This window comes from Ovis aries, chromosome 3 (genome assembly GCF_016772045.2).
Source record: "Ovis aries strain OAR_USU_Benz2616 breed Rambouillet chromosome 3, ARS-UI_Ramb_v3.0, whole genome shotgun sequence".
NCBI lineage: Eukaryota > Metazoa > Chordata > Mammalia > Artiodactyla > Bovidae > Ovis > Ovis aries.
In genome coordinates, this window is record NC_056056.1 from 138,410,323 (window position 1) to 138,415,799 (window position 5,477).

Sequence of the window (5,477 nt, forward strand, 5' to 3'; positions counted from 1 at the left end):
CTGGAGTGGGTTGCCATTTCCTTCTCCAGGGTCCAACCCTGCTGTTCATCTTTCCCTGGAGGCCTTTGCTATAGTCAGAAAAAAAAAAAAAAAAACCTGGCATGATTTTCAAATTTTTGCCTAGATCTGTTGCCTCACATCTCTTGACCAGCACTTCATATGGATGATTTCACCTTGCTAGCTCCCTCACTCTTCAGAGAGGTCCTTGCTTTCTACCTACAAAGACTAGCCCTGTCCCCAATACAGGGCCTTGCGCATTAGCCTTAACCTTACATTAAATACAGTCCCCATACAGTAGGACCTGGGTTATGCCATCATACAAGGCCCTTTGCCACTATTGTTGAGGATGCCATATATGTCAAGGCTTTCAGCATAAGATTACATCATGCTGCCCAGAGCCGCTGGCATGAGGTCTGCTGAGAGTTCGGGGGGTCTGAGCCTAGAGGGAGGGGAAATTATTGGAGAAGCATGAAAGAACATGGGAAACAGTGCAGAGATCAAGGGTGTGGCTGATCCAGTCAAGTTCCAGGTCAGATATTTGAGAGCCAAGGGTAGGTGGGATCTGGGGGTGTGGACTAGTCACAGGACTTGAAAATACAAGGAGACAATTGATGCCTCAGATTCAGAACCAGATAATTTTAGGAATTCTGTGGGGAGTTGACCTAAGGGGAAATAGGAGAAGGGTCTAGTCTCAGAAAAGCAAGGCGCAGATGCAGAGAGTGGAGCAGAGCCTCAGTCAGCTGGCTGGGTTACGGAACTGAGCTCTCTGGAAGTCAGGGTCCTGGGGTTTGTTGAGTGGGTCCATCCCCAAGCTGAATGGGTACTCTGGCCACATCACTAGAGTATTCACACACAGCAAGAAAACAATAACCCTTGTGTACTCTTCTCTGCTTCCTGCCTTTTTCTTGTCCTCTGGGAATCAGCTTAGCTTTCCTATTTCTTCATCCCAATCTTATCAGACTATGGTGGGGCGGGGGGAAAGAGACTCCATGCTGCATCGGTAAAAAGTCCCCATCAGCTACATCTAGTTCCAAGCCTTGAATTCTCACTAAACCTGTGATTCTTAGTAGTCTCTGCCATTTTCCTCCATCTGCTATCTTGTATATCTCCATTCTTTATTTTATATAACTTGTGTACTTTTTGCACTATAAATCCAGCAATCGTAATGAAGCTGCTAGCTTGACTCAGATTTAGAATGATGGTCAAAGTCAAGGAGCAGCTGACTGCTGCACCACAGGTCTGCAATCCCAGACAGTGCTCCCCAAATGTAAATTTTATGAAGCTGAGTTGCCTTGCAGCCCATCTCAGCATGATACCACATTCAAAAGAAACACATCTAATAACCAAAAAGAATTAAAAAGCAATTGAGATTTTTATTATGGTCTTTGGAAAAACTCTAAAGGGATTTACATTCTTAGCACAGAGCAAAACATCTTAAACTTCTCTTCCCTCCTGCTCTATTCATCTTGCTCACATGACCATAGCTGCTGCTACCCTTCTCGCTCCTTTCTCCCCAAACACCTCCAAACTTCCACTCAAGCCCAGCCCTTGCTTTTTCACTCCCCTGCCCCCTTTACTTCTTGATCGTATTCCTTTTCTTTTCTGCAAGAAGTTCCTTGTCCTTTTCAGCTCTTTTGATTCTGTCTCTCAATCCCCTGATCTGCACAGGTACCAGGCGCCCCAGCTGTCAATGACAGGGGTCTCCTTCCAAGAGGATAAGGAAGATCAAGAGACTGAGAATACTCACATTGTTGTGTTTGTCTGTCACGTAGACTAAATTTTCTCAGCATGAGAGAGTGGTTTGCCTGGTGTTACAGCCAACGTGTTTGCTCATCTCCTCCACACTTGTGCAGAGGAAATGGGCATGATCGTTTGCAAGAATCCTAAACCATATGAGCCTCTGACTGAAGGGAGTGGGGTCCACGTGTTCACACTCTCTGATGTCCCTACTGTCACAGACATGGTTATGAGGTGACATATACAGATACATACAGTCATACTAAAGGCCTGAGCTAGACTTTCAGTTGCTTGCTTTGTGCCTTCAACCTAATATTAGGAATCCCAAAAGTCCCCCCTCCCCGTTTCTTTCTCACTCATATTAACTTTACTCAGAGCAAAAATTCCAGGGGAACTTTCTAAATTCTCACACAGTTTGCAGTACCACTGAAACTAATGTGTCATTTCAGTTAAACCCTGCTTGGCTGGTTTTCTTCATTGTCCACTGCAACCGCTTCTCTCGCATCAGCACTTGCAAAGGCTTGTTCACCTTTCGGTGCACGTTTAGTTATTTATCCTGTGCCATGCTAGACGTGACTAGTTCTAGTCCAGGTTTCACCGGGCAATTGGCCATAGATACAGACATTCCAAGATGACCTCTGGTGCAGAGTCTCATGTACCCTCCTCATGCAGCCTCTCCATGTATCTTCTGCCCCCAGAAAGTTGCCCATAGCTTAGGGCCTGGTTTGTCCCCAAGTCAGTATCTTTATCAGGCATGAATAACGTTGCATCACCTGAGAGCACCCACAGTTTCTGGTGCCATGGTGCAATTTTTCTTGGCAAATTCCCTCTCCCAGAATATCAGTCAAATTTGGAGGAACTTATGTCCAAGTGTCTGGACAGGGTACGGACTATGGTATGTCTACTTCTGACTTCTCTTCCATTTAAAGAATTCTTAGAAATTGACTTATGCAAACTTCCAGTTCCCTTCTCACCTGTCATATCTTTCTCCCTCTGACTTCTCTTCCATTTAAAGAATTCTTAGAAATTGACTTATGCAAACTTCCAGGTCCCTTCTTACGTCTCATATCTTGAGAAAGTCTGTAGACAACTTATCCAAAAATGTTCAGGTCTCACTCTTACTAATGCCTCTACTTATGCTCTCTCCAGACTTCTCAGAAGCCCTAAAAGTACAATTGAAAGTGGTTCCTACCACTTCCCTTTTGCTTTGAGGTGGTATTCTGAGGGCCAGCAAGGCACTGCCAGCTGTACTAGTAGAGCACCCACTGAGAGGGTGCACTGTGGTTCTATTCAACACACACAACCACACTAGTATTTGTGACTGTGTCATGAACAGGGTCCCCCAAATGTAATCCACATCTTCAAAGGACTACAATGGTGCTGCACCGTAGGCAGAAGTGAGGAGAAGGGCCCTTTCTCCAACTTTTTCGCTGAGGCCCTGAAGCCCCTGGTTTAAAAGTCTTACAGGAAACCAGGTCTATCTTCTGTGGTCAACCACACACTCACAGTTTACAGATGCAGTGCCTGTTTTGTTTGTTTCAAGGCACAAGGATCCCCTTCACTCTAGAACTCTCTAGGCCCTCTGCTTTATACATCTCCACAGCCATTAACATCTGTGATACTGTATTTTTACTTGTTTGTTTATTTATATGTTTATTTATTGTCTTTCACCTCCCACTAGGTGTGAAGTGAAAGATCCCTAAAGAGCCATGAGGGCAGAGGTTTGGTTTTGCTCACTGCCTGGTACCTGGGAGGTGCTCAATAAATATTTGTTGAATAGATGAATGAATGAATCCATACCTAGAAAAATAAACATCTCCCTTAAGGACACCTAGCCTGCAGAGCTCCAACTCTGCCTTATCTTAGACAGCAGGTTATCTATGGTTTCAGCCATCTACTTCTATGATCTGCAGCTTATGTTCACACAATTCAATGGCCCTTTTAGTGGCTTTCCTTGAATAAAGGAATACTTACTATAAGACACATGGAAGTCCCCACCTCTTGCAAAACAGAAAAGTACTTGTAACTTTGGAATAAGAATTGCCATATAGCCAGCCACCCACTGGAATCCCCAGTGGCATATTCCGCCACCATCCCCATCAGAGTGTCAAAGGTTGGGGCCAAGTTTTAGTCCAATGTCAAGGTCAGAGGATTGCATGCTCTCCCCTCCCCTCAAATATTTGAGAATGGAATGATGCCAAGCCTGCATCCTGTATGTCACAGAGAAATCCTGATTTATACTCTTATTCTACTATAGACAGGCTTCAAAAAAGTACCCTGCCACTGGTTATAAGATTGCTAGCTAACTGAGAAAGGATATTATTAATAAAAAGATTACTATGCTATAAAGTTAGGGTTTCTCTTCCCTTTGAGTTCCTGAGCTGATAGACTAGTAATTTAGTGTAATGTTAGCCCAGGGTACTTTATACTATATAAAAAAATTGAGGCCTTTTTGTCCTCTGCTTATCCCATCTTATGTTATAAAAACTTAACTCTTAACTTAAAACTTAACAAAAACTCTCCACATTGATCAAATATATAAAAGACATGAAGATCAGTTTTTCCAGGATAGTAAAATCAAATTAAAAACCAAACATCAAACATAGATCAGAAAAGCAATATTCCAGGAATTGAGGTTAGTCTTCAATCAATATTAGCAGGACAATTTCAATAACAACTTGCTATTCTCAATAGTGTTATCTAGGTCTCTAAGAAGCAGAGGGCAGTTTCACTGGTAATTGCCCAGATCAAATGCATTAATCTGGAACTCAGTTCCCCTCAGAGGGTGATCCTGAGTCACATATCTAATCTCCCGTTCATCCCATCTCATCTATCACCATATCACACACACTTCCAGGTGCCTCATATTTTATTAAAAATCAATTCCAGCTTACCGGGGACATTAATGGCTTTTGCTTTTCAACAGAACAATGAGTACCATCTGAGACACTTGCAGGTGTGAAAGACAATAAACTGCCCACAATTTTACATTATTAGATCATTGAAATCACTGGTGTTTCCATTGTAATGAGATCTCTGGGACATAAGGTCTCTCTGCTTCATGCTTGTGGATTTTTATTAGTGTTTCGGGGGCATTCTTTTCATAAAAAGAGTAATTAAGGAGACAGGTTCTAAGGAGATGGAGATGGAGCATGGAATGATACCAGGGCTATAATTTGAGTCTAAGGTCTAAGGGAATAAAGGAAATAATCAACAGAAATGAGAAAAAAGGAAAAGCTAAAAGGAGATCCTCAACAAATTTTAAACTCTGAAACCAGCACAGTAGATAGAGGGCAACATCACCCCCTGATTCTACTATGAGGACAAGAAGCAAAATGAAGTATTTAAGCAAATTTTTTAGAGTACTTCTTGAGAGTGCCAGATAAGTGAGAGAAAGGAGCTTGAATTTCCTTTCTAGGAGGACTTGAAAATTGGAAGAGTCTTACTTGTCTGAGTTTAGCTTGGAAAGAAATAGGTTTATTTACCCTTGAGACCAGCTCTGTGATATTTTGGTATCCCACTGCCCACGTTTGAACCACAAACCCAAAGCTTAAAGAGTCCTGAAGCGACTGTGTATATCAAAATAAGATGTTTAGTAATCTCTGATCCCATAGACCCTTCTCTAGTCCATTTCCTCCTCCCCTTTTCAATAGGCAGTGCCATCGTTCAGGCCCTGGTTATCTCACTCCTGGAGGAATGTGAAAGTTCCACTTGCAGCTTTTCCTCTGGCCCTCCCTTCA